Here is a 19,146-nt window from a genome sequence, read left to right on the forward strand (position 1 = left end):
TTTCCATTTATTTTTTAGTTGTGCCGCCCTTATTGGAAATATTTAAATTAATTTATAAACTAACAAATATAAATTTAAATTTAAAAAAATTTATACCCCATATTTCTTACCCAAATATTTTTTTGACACGTTTACGAATAAGAAAATTAATATTCACGGCCACACTTCCAATTAGCCGTTGCGCAAATAAATTAAACAGTTAATCCATCTCTAGAGAAATTGGGCTATTCAATAAATTCGCTGATGTCCAGGAATATAATTAATTGTAGAGTTATATAAACTGCATTGTGCGAATTTTTACTGGATATTTATGCCAGATTTAACCATAAATTTTTACAATGACATATAAAATTTAAATAATTAAATGGCTTTATTATTTATCATGTTTTATTTTTCATCGCTCACTTGCACAAAAATTGCAAATATACTTTAGAGCCGTAATAATTTTCGACCTTTCTCCTACAGTTTATGAAAGGGTTGTGTGTAATCCTATTGGTTATAAAATAAAACCAAAACAGTACTATATAAATAAATAAATGTACAAATTGTATATAAAGGGTTTAGAATGTTTTGCACCTGTCGGATTAACCTGTAGAAGATTAGATAAAAATTTATTGCAATAGATACTGTAATTTTTTGCATAGCGCCATTAAGCTCGAAAAACTTGTGATTTATAACAGTTTTTAACAGAGTTCATTATTTTCAATTTACACGGTTAATTAAATTTACAGATAAAGTGTAACAACACAAAACTTTATTAATAAATTTTAGTGAATGGGAAATACCATTTTCCTGTGAAGAATTTTTATGATATTTTAATGAGCTTTTAGATCAGTTTTCATCTCTCACATCCGAAATTTTAAAAAATAAATTCCTCTTTTTTAAAGTTTACCTTTTACATTTATCTAAAATCGTTTCAACTACGTAATTTAATTTAAAAATTTATTTGCCAACGATTTAACTTTTAAACTGGATAAAGTTTTCATTTAATTCCCACATAAACCTGCGTTGTATAAAGTTTTAAAATTAAAAGATAATTGCTATTGTAATAAATTTGCATACATTATATAACAACCTATTAGTTGTGCTAATATTAGCAATTTTCGGTATTCCATGCATTGTAAAATTCCACTTTCCCCACTCGAACAAAGTGAGTACATTAAAACACTTCAAACATGGCATCGTAAAATCCGCAAGTTTTCCCATTTTTTACTGAAATTCGAATATTTTCTAGAAAATTTATATTCCGTACCCCCAACTTTAGTTGAGCCTACAAGGTTGTTGGGTGTTCTGTTCCGTAAAGAATTCGATTACATCTACAAGTTAGAATGCGGAGTAATTTAATAGCACCTGTGGAACGGCTGAAAATATGACAGACACGTTCATTTAGATCGAAAAAAACAAACCATCCCCTGCCAAACTAATCTCATTAACGAATAAAGTCGCACGAATTACATTTACTTTAAGATTAAATTTTTATCAATGACTTTCACTCCTCGGGACCTTCAAATTAAAGGAAGGACCCTTGAATTTTTATAAGTTGAATGAGCTGGCTTAAATTCATTTCGCTACATGGAAAAATGTAAATTAGTCAATTAATGTTAATTAAATGTAATAATAATTTGAATAGCAAGGTTGTTTTATTAAGGCCATTTGCTGAATGGTTACCGAAATGGCTGAAACTTGGGATCTGTTAATGGAATGGGTAATAAATAGAAAGCTGTAAGTACAATATTGAGGGGTTGGTGATTAGTATTAAGCATAGTGCTGTTTAAACAGCTTAAACTTACAATACAACATTAAGAAGTTTATTTAATATTAGCATTTAGTCAATTAACAGTTTACATTTAGTATGTTAGACTAGTTTCCATTTAATGAATATTACATTGTACTAGTTGTCCGAAATTTGATGATTTTAACTGTTACGAATATTTACATTTTGATATTTCTAATCGTTTCTAAAGATAAAAAATATTCAAATTTGGCTACTGGTTAATCATTTCTGTTGAGTGACTGGGACAACCATCATCCTGAAAATGAAATAAAGGCATATCTCTTAAATTATTCAAGTTAACTCTTGATGTTTTCGAATATAATAAACAAATAAAAAATATATTCCTGAAATTTGATACCAAATTATAAAATAATATATAATAATAAGGAACAAGTAAAAAGTGAATAAATAAATAAATAAGAAAATATTTCTTCATATCTCAGTCAATAATTTTTTTTTTTTTTAATAATTTATTATTTTAGGTTTTTGCTTTTAAAATAACGTATTCATAATCAAATTTTTGTTACACATCAATTTTTCATTAAGGTTCATTCCCCGAAGGTTTATACAAAATCTCTTCTGAGACACACTGTGTATAAATTATATAGGATTTAATCATAAGTAAAAAAATTTATCAATTATTCTATATGTTTCAAATAAAAAAAAATAATTATCTGGAAATTTAACAGCAGCAGTCCTTCATCTTAATTACAGATAATTTAATATATCACAAACCGGAAAAATTGTAAGATGTATTTCATTTAACTTATATGTACCCTTAAATATTCATATTATTGTCAGTTATGCAGTATGTTAAATAAAAACAAAACGGCAATATGATTATTTATTGATGGGTTTCTAAACATTTTTTTTTTTTTTTTTTCATTGATTTTCAATAATCGTCCGATATTTCTTTCTTCTTCCTTAAAATGGATTTCTTAAGTAACAATGAATATGTGGTTAAAATTTGTCAAATAAATTGCGAAAAAACTATAAACACATAATTATAAAATTAATTTAAATTAAAAAGAATCGTTCTTTTAATAAAATGATTATGTTTTTTTTTAATTTGTTGGTCTACATATGAGCGATAGTGTTTATGTATTTACAAGTAAAAAAAATTAATATTCTGATATTTTTCAAATGTCAATTTTTGTAGATATTTCAAAAACAGTTAATAAAATCAAAATGGGGGTTTGTATAATCAACTTCACTTTTTCTCTAGCTGGATAAAAGTACTAAAGAAATTTAGAACATTATAATGATTATTTATATTTTAATAATAAATAAATATATAACAAATACATTAAAATTAATAGCTCTAGTTCTTATTTAATTAGAAATTTTAATTTCAGTTCCAATAAATAAAACTATTTTTGGCAAAACTAAATTTAATCATTCTTCTCAAAAGTTTTTTAATGAACAGACGGAGCATCGTAAATTAAATCCGCCATAGGGAAAATGCAGCCTTTCACACTTTTTTTTCATTTTAAATAATAAAAACGTAATCGAAAACGACCCTATGAAATTCGAACATGCACCGCAGAATTTCATTTCAAAATTCCCGACAATCCTATTATTATAATATAATTTCCAATAAACCATATAATATATTTAATAATTCGAGCAAATCGATATTTGATGAAATATAGACTGAATTTTCGTACCTCTCCAATTCGTCTTCTTTATGGCTGACAGTTATTGCATTTTATTGTGGAAATTCGATTAAATACAAATTCAAGTGCAGTGATGTTCGTAACAGCTATCTAACAAACGTCAATGTATCGATGAGGAATTTTGATAAGAAATTGTTTTGTAGTGCACCTTACTAAAAAGTTCTCTGAACCGTCAAATAAATGTCACTCCAAAAATATTTCGTAACATTTTTGTATTTTATCCATATTCTATCTAGTAATGCAATATTTCAACAAATCGACAAGCTAGAGTATTTAATATTTTTTCCATATTAATGCATAATATTGTTAAACGCTTCGAAAAGAGTCTGAATAATACATAATAAAGTCTCATTTTAATATTTAAGTTAACACACAGTACCTATGTACTTTTTAAAATGCAAAATGGTTATATAAATTATGTGCAACTCCTTTATATCATGTTTCAGTTTAAAAGTATTTTGAGAACGATGAAGCGGTGAATATTTCAAATATATTAGGCTGCGCGACTGTAATAAGGATTCACTTTACTCCTGAAAGATTACCTGAAATTGAATTTTAAAAGAATTTCCTTTTGAACAGAAATGCGTTGCTGCTAATATATTTCCGGGAAGAATTGAGATTACAAATTAACTTAACCGTTTAGTGCAATTTAAATGTAAATAACTTCCGTTTCAGTTATTTATAAATTGCAACAGATTTAAAAACAATTTATACGTTTGGTAAATAGAAGAGTGCATAACATTTTTAACTGATTGTATCGCATGATTCGTAACCGTTTATTCCCCCTAATGGTCTCCGTTTCCTGCCTTTCGACATCTGGAATTAGATAAACGAAAATGTTTGGAATTGGAACTCGTAATCTGAAACAATACTCCAATCAGGGAAAATTGAGCTATTATTCCTAGCCAACTTTCACAACATGTATATTTTCACAAATACGATATGTGCAAAATTGTAACTGGAAATGTTTTACATCTTTGTACATTAACGTAATTTGGAACCCATTTATGCAAGAGCTGGAACAAATGTCTTTGTCTATTTATATTTGGCATATAAAATTATGATTATATACAAATTGAATGAATTTAATTATTGGTCTTATTAAGATTGCTTTTTTGATTTAAATATTCTCGTAGCTTGTATTTATATTATAGAACTCATGGTGATATAAAATCCCTAATTTATATTGTCATAAATTATCTAATAAAATTTCAGGAATAAAAAATAAGCAATATAATTCTGCCAACTTTACGTCATTTTTATTACAGCCAGTCAATGCACGTAGATAAAATGCAGCCGATATTTTATCACTGTGGAATTATCCATATTATGGCAGAAAATTCATGTTGCTATAAAATTGGGAAGTATTTCGTTCAGTGCTGTATTGATATCTCAATACCAGGGCTACACTAAGCTTGACCCGACGTTTTTAAGGGGCCGAATCATCGATAATGAACACTAGAATTTTATCAGTAGAAATGATCCGTAACGAATTTAGTAAAATTGGCCACCGCCTCATTCTATACACCAAAATCTATCAATGGTTCAATATAGTCACTATGTAGATAAAACTTGATGGTGCGTGTCAGATGTTTTTCTTTTGTGTTTTCTTTTTAGCATCCGACGTAACTGGGGCTCACTTCCTGCTTAACTCCTTGCGATCGTTTTCATGACTCCTCAGTCCGGGCGCTGCGTTCGTTACGTGATCTGACGTGTAAACTTTTGGTTTATGTCAAAAAGAGTGATATATCGTTGTGGAAGCCGCGAGCACGGACTTTCATTTGAATTTATTCGAGTGGTTCAATGGATTCTTGAAAATTCCGCCAAACAACTCAAACAGAACTTAGTAGACTAAAAGAACACTTGGGAAAAGGGGAAATTTGCATTTTCTTTAGTCATTGGAGGGACACTAAAATATTCACTTTTAAAACTCAACTCCAAGTGATTAGTTAAGTTATTTGTTTATTTTGTGGTGTCATATGCATATTTTAAATTACTGTTATCTCTTTTATTTCAACATTCACAAAAAGTCATTAAAAAGTAAACATTTCATTTAGGTACCCTTGTCTATTGTTATACGAAAATTTATGTGACAATGTACAGGTACTATATTAGAGTTACTAATTGTACAGGCATATCCTATTTTAGGATATACCTACATAATTGTTTCATAATTGTATGACAACATAAAGTTTCATTTACTCCAACTGACTAAATTTACGATAACTATTCGAAATATGTCATAATTATCGTATTACTGTTGTTTACTCTGTGCATATTGATTGTATTTACTACTCTATGTTTTCTGTACTTAAAATGTATGACGGGACATAAAAAATATGTTTAACAATTTCCAAGGGATAGCTTTGTGGCTTCGTTTCTGCGTAAAAACCATTTTAATGCGATAAAAAATAATGAACTACTTCATTAAAATTCCTTAAAAAAAATTGGTGAATTTTTTCCAAATACTAAATTTATATATCATAGGCTCAAATATTATAAAAATGTACTCCGGCTAAAAATCAAGAGCGTTTTTCTGCGTCCCGAGAGAAAAGTATGGGTTTAAGTCAAAAATTCCTTCGATACAAAAACTCATCGGCCTCCTTTGGAAACAAATGAAATCTAATTATACACCAAATCCCCCTTCACGAATCTGTTGGAGCCTAAAATGTCAATACAACAGTTTGCATGCTAAGCTTTTTGGAAGAAAGAAAAGAATCTTTAGAGACATGTATGGAAACGTTTATAGATGACTTTTTCCAACTAGATATGTTTCCATCTGTAAGCAATTATTACACATCATAAACTGGTTAGGATTTAGATTTTTTAATTTGGGATGAAGAATCTGCGTTTTAATTTCATGCCACCCGCTGGGGGACTCTCGAAATGGGAGGGCTAAAATGTAATATGCGAGCCACGAAATCTCGTGTATGCAATAGGTTGACGGAGGCTAATCAAATAAACGCTTGATTTAATTAAACCCAATTAGCCAATATTTCACCTTATAGTTATTTTACATCTACATAATTTAATTTCACACGAATGGACTTTCCAAATAACATTAGCATCCAATAATCATTCTCTTCTTTGCTTAAAATTTATAATCAGTGAACTACATCAGATTAATTGAAGTCTTATCAGATTTTAATTATTTCAAGTAACTATCAATTATATCAATTAACCAATTAATGCATTATATGTTATTCATCCAAAACACAAACCTGTGTTATTTATTATTTAATTACTGAAATATTAATTAATTAATTTAATTACTGAAATATTAACTTTAAGTTACAATGTTTTTTGCTATAATTGTTTGTTTTACCTGTACCACATTTTATTGTACAGACTTTTCCAATTATTATTAGATCTATGTAGCATCAAAATAAATCTAATTTTAATTATGATGTTAAACATAATTCTATAACAAATTATAATTGAAATAGTAACGCATATTAATTTTAATCATTTGCACATAAATTGTATTAATTATTTCTTTGATTAACAAACATTCATATGTTTATTTAATCGTATTAGTTACAAATTGTTTTCATTTACACATATATAATTATAATTAAAATGTAAAAAGTAATTACGTGTAGCTTAACATAAATTTATTTCCATTTTCTTTTTAACATTAATTTATTTGAATTTTAATTAAAATTTTTCCAGTTTGTGAATTCAAAAGTCGTCCGCAAAATCTGTATATTCGTGTATGGCAACATGTTGCCATACAAAGTTTTATTCTACAAACTTTTTGAATTATTGGATTTGTATAGCGTCAATTTAATGGATACACATAAGACCATTTCAATAACTGGTGTCCGTAAACTATCAAACACGTCTCTGCATAAACATGAAAATTTAATAACCTGTCTTTATAACTGACTATATTTCACGAACATCCGTTCCCGTTTCGATACATGAAATGCACATCATTCACGTCCGGCTCTGTCACAACATTGAAATGCTTCATTTCATAATAAATGCACGGGCTTTATGAAGTCTAGTTGACAATAAACCTAATTTTAGTTCACCGTCTAGGTACATACGTTAGGTCCAATTCAATTTTTACATAGTTGGTCTTAATAACTCGGCGTTAAAACTTCCAGAGTTTTGAATTAATATTAATTTTGCAGCATAATCAAATGTAAATTATATTCTTGAACGTTAAGTTTGCGTTCCACGGCGATTGTAGGTGAATCGCGTCCAATTAGATCATTTTCAACTCAAAATTGTTTAATGCAAATGTAAATTGTATTTCTTATTGTCTCGTTGTTATAACTGCACAACTGTCGAAAGAAAACCCTGTGTTGGTTTAATCAGTAAGGGAGGCGCGATAAGTTGAAGTTTATGGAAACCTTCTACAATTTAAAACGATTTTGGCCGGATGCCAAGGCAATATGTTTGTGATATATAATGTTTTTAAATTTGAATAAAATTATGATATTCTTTACAACCTCATTTGCATATTTTTCCATTTTAATGCAGCGTTTCTGGTTTTATAAAAAACAACTAGAGTGCTCTTAAGTGAGGAAAATAAATAACTTGGTTTATGAGACACATTTCCTTTATGAGACACCTTTTAAGCGTTTGAAATTCCGACGTTCGAAAATAATGTTTTGCTCTTATCTCAATACTTAAATTAGTACAAATGAATTTGTAATGTTAAAGGAATCAGTTTTTAAATTGTCCTCTTGAATACATCCTTATGACTTATTTAACGTCTTTCAGTCGAATTCTTTAACAAGCAGTTATTGAGTTACAAGAATTTCGGGCATTGTGAAAAATATCAAGCGGAAAATTGCATGCACATCTCAGGTTCATATTTAAAATAAGAAGTGCTGAATAGGAGAATCAGTTGCTGGTGAAAGAAGCGAGTGGCGTCGAGACGCTAACTCGATACTCCAACCTTTCTGTCGAGTGTGTCATCAACTCGATAGTCATCCAGACTAAAGTGCAACGCGACACAGCTCCCTTCATTTACTCCTGGAAACACTTGTCCCACATAATTTTATTTAAATAGCCCGACCTGTTTATTGGATTATCCGATTCAGCGATCAATATGCTGGCTAAGTTCTTCTCGAGTGCATGCATTTAAAATCTTTCTCTTGTCGCGATACGTATCGCCCAAGCCTTTATTTCGCAAGGCAAATACTCTCTGAATCTTAACAGAAACGCTTTATTCAAGATCGACGTTTCCATAAATTAGCACGAAGTTTAAAACAATAAATTGAAATTGCCGTTTTCATCTAAGCTTCACAAAAAAAAATGTATTATTGAAAAATTAATATCGCATTTTGCTTTTATTAATAATTTAATTTTTTCCTTTTTCTTTGTACTTGTACAATATAATATAAAACGAATCGATATCAGTTTTATTAAACCTAAAGGGTGTGTTATCTGCAAAATTAATTAAAACCTTCATTATTTTAATAAAATTATTTCGGGCTCATGAAACTGAGGAAACGTAAAATTAAATTTTAATGCTCACTTATTGCTCTAAATTGAAAAGTTTAATTAAAGTGGGAAACAAATAAATCGCTTAATATATTGTATAGACTTGCTTTAGCGGATAAAACCCTTTTTGTTATCGAAGATGTGGTCAGCAATTCCATTATGTGCGACTCGCGATTATCCGTTCGTTGTTATTTTTGTGTTGCAACAGTTCAATGCATGAAGTTAAATTTAGTGTCTTCCGCTCAACTTATCTCATGAATATCTTACCGGAATAACAATATTGGTTTTGGTCAGGATAAGATTCCAGCTCCATATCATTAAATCACGTCATATTAGAGGCATTCATGGACCCTTGCCATAATTGATAGCTTTGATTAAAGCACATAGTTTTAACTAATTCCGTTTGTAATACGGTCGGCGCATTTAAATCTAGAACATAATTTATACTAATTTGCTAACAGCAATCTTCCACATATAGATCCAGTTTCAAGAACATTATATTACACGACTCTCATCACCATCAACTTGAATAATGCACTTTCTCGGAATATGTAATTATGTACATACGTGTAAATTCGATAAAATTATTATAATAAAATTTGTTATGGGATATATAATAAAATGTAAAATACCTGATAACTATGAAAATTTACATAAATTTCACAACGTTTGGTGTTTTAACTGAAATTTACATAATTCAAACTGCTTATATTATAAATATCTGCATGAATAGATTTAATTCAATTTAACTAAATGTAATAATCAAAATGAATAAATAACAACATTATAATATATTAATACAGTGAAGTTATACTTCTATAAAGAGTCATTTAATAATCGTATATTACATATAAATTAACCTGCTGTATAAAAAAATAAAAGATATTTATAACAAAACATTATTTATATAAACTGAAGTAAGTGGAACTTACAAAAGAATACAAACTAACATCATTGATTTAATTTATTAATATTATATTTGCTTAAAAATAATTCTCAGGACTATATTTTTCGTACATAGGTTGTTTTTCTAAAAAATATATAAAAATACAAAATATCTTATAAAGAATAATAAACCGAAATATTAATATAAACTGTGAATTATAATATCAAAATTATTCATGTTCTAATTATACAATTATTATATACTGGTATTTCTAGAAAAAATATACTCTTATAACTGACAAATGTTATCTAACAAAAAAAGGAAATTTTATAAAACTGAAAATCATTAACAATTAATAATAGTAATTTAGTTTATTATATATTATTAACTATTAATTAATATTTTACAATTCTCTTTTTGTTTCAGTTTGTATTTAAAATTCCTCTCTAAACTTATTTCAATTTATTTCTGAATTATCTGAAAAAAAAACGAACAAAAAAATAAACAGAATTTCAAAAACGTTCATGAAAAACATTAATTTAGTTTATTAATATTATATTTATTTACAAATATTATTTTAAGTAATAAAATATGTATGTCGTAATGAATATGAAATATATTCATGTAAAATAAATGTTTGGTAAATTTATGCATTCATTTAAAATATTTTTACCTTCTATTTCTGTTTGTATTTAAAAATCACATCTAAATTAACTTCAATTTGCTTTTAAATCCTCTTTATAAAATTACCACATAAAAAATTCATAAGAATTTCAAATTTCCAATGAAATCATTAATTTATTTTATTAATATTATATTTACCTATTACCATACTATTTTATTTAATAAAATATGTATGTCGTAAATATAAAATATTTAAGTACGAAAGATGTTTGGCAAATTGACGTATTCATTTAAAATTCACAGGTCCATATTTTACATATACAATTTGTGTTTTGTGAAATAAAGCAACGTCTCATCAAATTTATAAAACGAAATTTATGCGCGATATTTTTCAGAGAACAATAAACTAAAATGCCAACATAAATATTGTTTTAAATCCCAATAAAACAATTGTAATATGTTAACATTTTTAACAACAAAACAAACGAAATTTAAATGCGTTCATAACATTACTTATTTAATTAATTACTTACTATTTTAATCTACAATATCAAATTTAATATTTTATATTCTAATTATTCAATTGTAATATTTTAGTATTTTCAGAAAAAAACATATTTTTATAAAAATTCTCACTTTCAGTTTAATGCATTTAAAAGTTATATCAAAATTTAAATCACTTTAATTTTTAAATATCAATGTAGTTTAAAACCGTTTATTAAAATAATTATTTAATTTATTAATATTATATTTACTTAAGAATATTATTTTATTTAATGTAATGTATATATCGTACAGAAATTTAAAATGTGAATTTTCAAAACATGTTGAACAAATTCCTGCATTACTTTAAAATTTCCAGGACAATATTTTATATACACAATTTATAACTAGTCAAATTCATATTCTTCAAATACAGTTTCAAATTCAATAATATTTTAATTTCTAATTAAATAATTACAATAAGTTAATTTTTCCAGAAAAAAAGTATACTCATAAATATTTTCCCTTTTTAATTCAGTTTGCGCTTAAAAAGTATCTCAAAATCTACTTCAATTTGCTTTTTAAATATGTAAATTATAATATAAAAAATAACGAAATTTCAAGACGTTCTTTATGATCATTATATTTGCCTAAAAATATTATAATAAATAATAATATTATAATAAAATGAGTATGTAGTAAAGAAAACATAAAATATTTGCAAAATAAATTTGGCAAATTTATGCATTCATTTAAAATCGGCAGGACCATATTTTACGGAAACAATTTGTGTTTTTCTAAGAAATAATACGATGACTGGCCAAATTTATAAAACGAAACTATTCGCGATATTTTACAGAGAATAATAAACTGAAATGCCAACATAAACTATAAACTACAATACTAAATTGAATGAAGTTTTCTTTGAAAAATGCACGTTACTGTTGCGAAGTTTGTTCATTTTTATAGGTCTCGAGACATTGTCTGATTTATTAATATAAATTTTTAGCTTGCGTCGGCAATAAACAATTTATACAGGTATTATATTTTTATTTTAAAGCAGGCAGTACTCCTAAAATTTACATAAAACAAACCGATGCATACCCACTGTGATATTGCTTTCGTTTTTCTCTTTCTATATCTCTATTACTATTGCATATGTTTGTGGAATTCTACATAAAACTGAACAAATTCCAATCAAAATTTAATTTATAAATCCCAGTACCAAAGTACTGGGATCTAAAATACCATTTCTACACTCTAAAACGATTTGACGTTCACTGAAATAAAACTAAAAAGTTTTATATAACTGTCGTAAATTTCCAACCGCACTGTTAACGATGGTTAAATTTAAATTTTACCAAATTACGTGAACAATTATCATTTAAACCTCGCTGCTTTTTACTAATTCAGCGAAATTATAAAATTTTGTCTCATTGCCTTTCCTTACGGAATATTTTAATTTTATCACTTTCAAAGTCTTAGTGCCCTCATTAAAATAAATTACTTTAATAAATTATTAACCAACCTGAGAGTATTTAAATTTTTTATTTGTCCACAAAATTAAAAAAAAAAATTACTTAAACTTTCATGACGGTGGTTTTGGCTTTTCGTATTAAGCAATCGTATTTTATGTAAGTACCAATGAAACAAACTGAAATTTTCCTTTATTGATTGAACGTTCAAGTTCCATTGCATCCATAAAACAAATCCAAATTCGCATTTGAGCAAGATTGATACGGTTTGTTGGAGACGGCCAAGAGTAGAAAAATTAGGTTCTAATTGAAGCAATAAAGGCTAAACACCCACCGGGCTTGTATCAAACACTCGTGAATTTTCGCTCTGAATGGAGGAAATCCCTCCCTTAAATGAGCCGTTCGAACATCACATTCAGTCCACACTTAAAAGTAACTCAGTAACGGTAAATCGTTATTTGATACTTTTAAACGTCTGTTTTTATTTTTATTTTTGTATTTAGTTTTCACAATAAGTCTTTGTTGAAATTTATTACGGGAAGTGTCTTTAAATAAAAACATTACACGTTTCGCGTAATACGACGGTATATCTGTGACCGAAATATAATATTACAGATAGTAAACGAATATCCGAAAATGAAAAGAACAAAAATCCATTTTACCGTTTGCACTTCAGGTTCGATTTCGATAATCCTCTTCAGGAGAAAGTTGTATCCAAAGAATGGAATGAGTGAAAATGCCATCAACTTCGGAGCTGCTTTTTAAAGCATTACTTATAAAGTTGGTAAACATAAAGAGAGATCCATTGAAAAACTATGTTACTGATTTACAGCAAAGCGCTCGAAAGTTTTGAGCTATTCTGGAACATGTCCAATTATTTTCCTAAAATGCAAATAAGATACACATTTACAAAAGTCATTGTTCCCTACTTCATTAAAAATTTTTAAGTGGGTTTTCCAATTTGATTAATGTTAAAGTTGTGCCGTTCACGACATAACAACGTATGTGCAGATCGACGTAAAAGGTTCACTTTTATTAAATAAAAAATGTAGTGTCCTCCTTTAAGCTTATCGCATTTTTCTGAATACTTTGATGTAACCGAATCAACTTTGATGTACCTTTGATAAAAAATGTAATAGGATGTAACGATTCAAGCGGATCTTTGGGATTATATAAGAAAAATGTTTTTAAAATATCTTGAATAAATACGTTTTCTCAATTTACATGTCGCTTTGTTACTGGTGAAGATTTAACTTTAACCTTAACTTTATTCTAAAAAAGGAAAACACGTATCTTAAAGATTAATATTTTTAATACCAACATAATATTGATTATTATTATACCAAATACGGAGAAGCAGGAAATTGAAAATTGTGAGGTATAAGTAAAGGAATTCAATCGATGTGAGGTTGCCCCATTAATGAAATGCCTCTTCAACCAACTTCTATTGAATTCAGTGTACGTGACGCATATCAAGGGAATTCTTTTTGCATCGTTATAGATATTCTCTACATAAATATAATATCTTAACGATGTCAAATTGCTTACGATCTCTGCATCGTACACTAAATTTTATTTCTATTACGTCTTAACGAATTATTTTTGAAGACGTGGGCGCATCCACCATTTTGCAATAAATTTTGTAATAAATTTAAGTACTCGTGTTAATTTGTTGTTGATTAAAACCGAGGTAAAATACTAATTTTAAAATATATATTTTCTAATTATAATAAAAATACCATTTAGAAATTATGGTTCAATTCAAATTATAATATATTTAAAAGAAAAAATCAATCAAACTGAAATTAGTAAATGTTTACAAATTTATAATATTTGTCAAGAAAAATGAAATAAGATAGTAACAGGAAATGCTGACTGTCAACCAACAAAAACGTATCCGTTAGGACGGAAGGACGAATCATCACATCAATGCCACAGCCGGAATAATAAGTTTCTCGTCATAAATCAAACTCAGACCCAAATAACGGGTCCATATCGTTCGCTTAAATCTCGACTTCAAACGAATAAATGCGAAGGCATCCGAAAGCCGACCGCGCCATGCCTCCGGGCGTTCAGCGGCTCGAGGGATTTGGACCGGGGCTGTCGACTAAAAACTGCGTCTCCAGTATAGCAAACCGTAGAATAAACAAATTTATCTTGGTAACTCTGGTGGAAATGAGTAGGTATTTTGTAATATGCGAAGTAGATATAAATCTGTTTAGGTACAGGTTTATTAATTTAGGTAACCTAAAATTAATTTCTAAAATAAATATGATAAACAATTTTATAATTTAATTAGATTCATTAATTTATTTAAATGTATATGATTTTACATTTGTTACAGGACTTATAGTCATCTTCGAGTACATAATAAAAATTAAGTATTGTTTATGTCAACAAAGGAAGAATCTTCGTTAAATTGATGACACGGTTGAATACTTTTAAAACATTATCTACAAACTGTCAAATATCTACAAACTTGTCTAAATTTGTCTTTAAAATAGCAAGTGTTTTATTTTTCAAATTTTGAAACAAATTAGTTATTAACAACACAACGTAACCAAGTAATTTTAGGTCACAATTTCTTTGAATAATTTTAATTATTATATATATATTAAGGAAGGTAATATCTCGTGAATTTTTCTCTGTTATTTTGTTAATATCTTATTTATATCCATATATTATCAATTTTCAAATCCATCAAATTAATCAAAATTAATATTCATTTTAAAAAACTATGCAATTATTTATCTCTACATTTTAAATTCTAACATTAAAATATAATATTAAAAATTACACACGGGCTTGTAAATATATGTGATACAACAAACGTATATAAAATTAAAATATATAACTATTATTATCCTATATTCAGGATATATTAAATTAAAAAATTAATTGATATTTGTTACCTGTTTTAAAATTATCCAAAAATGTGGAACATTTTGGATTATGTTCTTTGTTATTAACAGAAAATAGGAGCAGTTTAACCTTTTTAATTATGGATAGAAACATATTCTTTATTTTATGGATTGTACCATTAAACCTTACAAAATTATTTTGAGTATTCTTATTAGCATTGTAATGAATGTTTTACTATATATACATGAAAAATCTTTGTCAATTAATAACTATTAACACACATGTTTCTTCATAGAATGTCACGTGATTATAATAAATAAAATTTTAAACTTTAAGAGCGGCGTCTCCTTGTGTTAAATTCTCTATACAAACACCGTCGACGACTTGGAACAAATCTCAAAAACTTTGCAATCAATCTATTTCACATTTTGGACGTGCATTAATATGTGTTGATCTAATACATGACATAGTTTTGAAGTCATAATATTCTTTAATAACAACAATAATGGTCAAACTTAGGTCATTTTCTACCATGTTTGTACAACAAATTCTAACCTAACCTAGCTTAATCTAACCTAACCTAACCTAACCTAACCTAACACATACATCTGTGACATCGAGATTAATTTCTATTTATATTTGATTGTGTACTAAGGATTAATCAAAACTACTATTGTGTATCGTATTTATTATATTTGTTTATATGATAAAATATGATTGGTTAACAATTAACCATACGACAAAAAATAAATAAAGAAAAAGTTTAAACTGTATATATTATTGTATTTTTAATATATATTACTGTATTATGAATTTTTGGGTGGTATTTAAACTTTTAAACAAATAGTATATTTGAATTATTTATTACATTAATTAATTTACAATATATTTCATGTATCTTGATGAACAAAAATAAACAATATAAAATAAAAAATATAAAAAATATTACTAAACCAATAATGAAAAATCAACATTACTTATTCCAAACTATTTTCAAAACATCTATGGCTTATGAGACTGTAGTTTTTTAATTCAAAATATCTTAATGGGACATTTTATTTAGTAAATCCAACATACAACCTCACTAAAATGTAAGACTCTTCCTTTTCAATACAATAGCAATTATATTTTATAATTTTGTATTTATATATCTCGTTTCATTTTAGTTGGTATTTATAGAATTATTTTGTATTATGTTACATGTTAAATGTACATTTAAGTTGTTATTTATATATATTTTACAATATATTTTGTCCAAATAGACATTTAATATTAACATTTTGTTTTGTTTAATATATTCTTATTTTTGAATTTATCTGTTTATTTTAATTATATATTTAACTTTTAATACGAATACGATATGGTAAAAACTATCATATGATGGTGTATAATTCTTAATTACCAACATATAATATGATAATGGAGTAAAATACTTTTAGAATAAATATATTAGAATTAGGACAAGAATTATTATACGAATTAAACAATAAGAACTGTAACTATAAAAAAGTTTTAGACGTTAATATTCGATTCAAAATACATAACGTGAACAAGCAATATTCTTAATTTGTCAAATTTAATGATGCGAATCTGTTGCAATAACACACTCGCCGCAAGCGAATATAGCCTTTGAAGGATGCAGATCTGACGCCGACCGTATATACATGAGATCTCAAATGCGGTCCTGTTCCATACAAAAAAATTTGCGCACGAACTGAATGTTTATTTGATTTTGTGGCGGAAGCGCACAAAGTGCGATTCCTTTTCTAGTAACTGCCGCTCTTAAAAACATTTTAAGTTGCGCATAATTCATTGACAACTATTGTCAAACAGTTTGTTCAAAGTAGTACTTACAATCCCTTAAATATATACCGTCGAAATTAATCTCTATTTATATTTGTTTATTAAATTTAGGTTAAGTTGCATTACGAATGATTTCAGAACTACTATTGACTAGAATCCACATGTTTAATAGTTGGCAACACTTAATTACTAGCAACCGGGCTCCCGAAATATAAACCTTAAATAACGGGGCGCTCTACCTTTCGCGCGATAATTTTGAATGGGAACACGAGAACTTCGGGCGCGTACGGGTACACTTCGCCTTTACTCGGATGATACTTTATTGGAATGATATGACACCCAAATAACTCATATAATCACATAATTAAAATTAAATATTAAATCCTTGTGTTGAAAAAATAGTAACTGAGTACAATATTACGATTAACTTATCAATTATGTATCACATGTTGGTTTCAGCTAACATCAAAGAAAAACATCGGCGGGAACGCGACAGCAACGTTAACCGCTTGTATAGTCGACACATTATGATTGATCGCATGCAAAAATGCAATGAATAGAGATTCGTATAATGTAAAACAATAGGGTACAAGACAGACAACACGATTGTTGTCCGCTTAATTGGACGACTATATATTACGAACCATATTAGAAGAGCAATACAAAGCGCCTCTGATTTATGATCTAATAGCGAAATTACGGCGGACATCCCGCTTGTATACATAATGATATGCTAAAATATTATCGCGAAATTGTTGTTCTTACGTGCGCCAAGCCATTAAGTGAAGAGGAGCGTAAATTATGTTCTGTATTACAATTCCTTCTCAGGATAGCAATGAAATACCTAATTACTTATATCCATTGAAAAACGGAATCTTGTCTTGTAATTATCGGTTATATTTAATTAATTAAAACGTGAATACAAGGATATTCTTTTAAATAATTTGAATAGTGAATGTACCTCACCAGCTTAACTTGTTTATGGGTGTGCTTTACAACTTTGTCAAACATATTATTAAAGTTCGACGATCGACATCGTAAACTGAAGCAATGAATACAAATTGAGCAAGAAACAATTAAATACGTTAAATTTACTTGACCAACGGAAAGCTGGGTGTCTTTTCCGAGTCTTACTCTATGTTTAACAAGACTATGTAAACTATTAAATTTACTCAGTTTAAAACAGCTATATATATATATATATATATATATATATATATATATATATATATATATATATATATATATGCACCCGAGTTTATGTACAAGTACAGATTGAAAGTGCATAAAAAATAAGAAAATTTAAGACATACATCTAATTTATAATTTGGTTCTATAATGGTGAATTTAAAACTACATAATAAACACAATAACGAACTAAATGCGACTACAATAGATCATAAATATGAACACAAGGAAATTAATTATGATAATGTTTAAATAATTTTAATCGTAAATTTACCTCATAGAGTTTAACTTGTTTACGGATGTACTTTACAACTTTGTCAATATGCTGAGAGGCACGCATTATTAAAGTTTAACCGTCCAAAATGTAATCTGAAGTGATAAGTACAAATTGGGCAAGAAATAATTAAATAGGTTAATTGAACTTGGTCAATGGGGGGAACTTGGGGCGTCCTTTAGTTAATTTATATTTGATAACCTTATGTATGTTTTTATATTTCAAACAGTTACTTAAATGTTGTTTATATAAAAATACAGATTGGTATAGTATAAAATACTTTTGAAATAAAACTGTTATTAGGCTTAATGAATATATAAAAACTTACAATATAATAATATGCTAACATATTATCTCAGAATTCCTACTTTTTAAAATTTCTTAAATACACCAATACAGCAAATTATGTCCTCTATTACAGTTTCTTTTTAGGGTGGCAATGAAACAAATGATCACTTACATCCATTGAAGAACAGAAAGTTTTCCAATAATCAGTTTTGATTTAACTCTTTACTGTACTAAATTAATTAAAGTGTGAATACCATGATATTATTTATGATATTGTTTTAAATAATTTGAATAGGAAATTTACCTCACCGAGTTTAACTTGTTTATGGCTGTACTTTATAACTTTAACAATA

At 27.4% G+C, this 19,146-nt stretch overlaps 1 protein-coding gene and 1 long non-coding RNA gene across 2 annotated transcripts in view; one reads left to right on the forward strand and one right to left on the reverse strand.

Moving 5' to 3' along the window:
* The window catches only part of LOC109601499 (LHFPL tetraspan subfamily member 6 protein), a 163,570-nt gene that overhangs the window by 106,820 nt on the left and 37,604 nt on the right, over window positions 1-19,146 (reverse strand). The window lies entirely within an intron of this gene.
* On the forward strand, window positions 14,369-14,881 carry LOC126264878 (uncharacterized). The gene is made up of 2 exons (XR_007547476.1): window positions 14,369-14,557; window positions 14,723-14,881. It is a non-coding gene; the product is annotated as an uncharacterized LOC126264878 (long non-coding RNA).

The sequence above is a fragment of the Aethina tumida genome, chromosome 3 (genome assembly GCF_024364675.1).
Source record: "Aethina tumida isolate Nest 87 chromosome 3, icAetTumi1.1, whole genome shotgun sequence".
NCBI lineage: Eukaryota > Metazoa > Arthropoda > Insecta > Coleoptera > Nitidulidae > Aethina > Aethina tumida.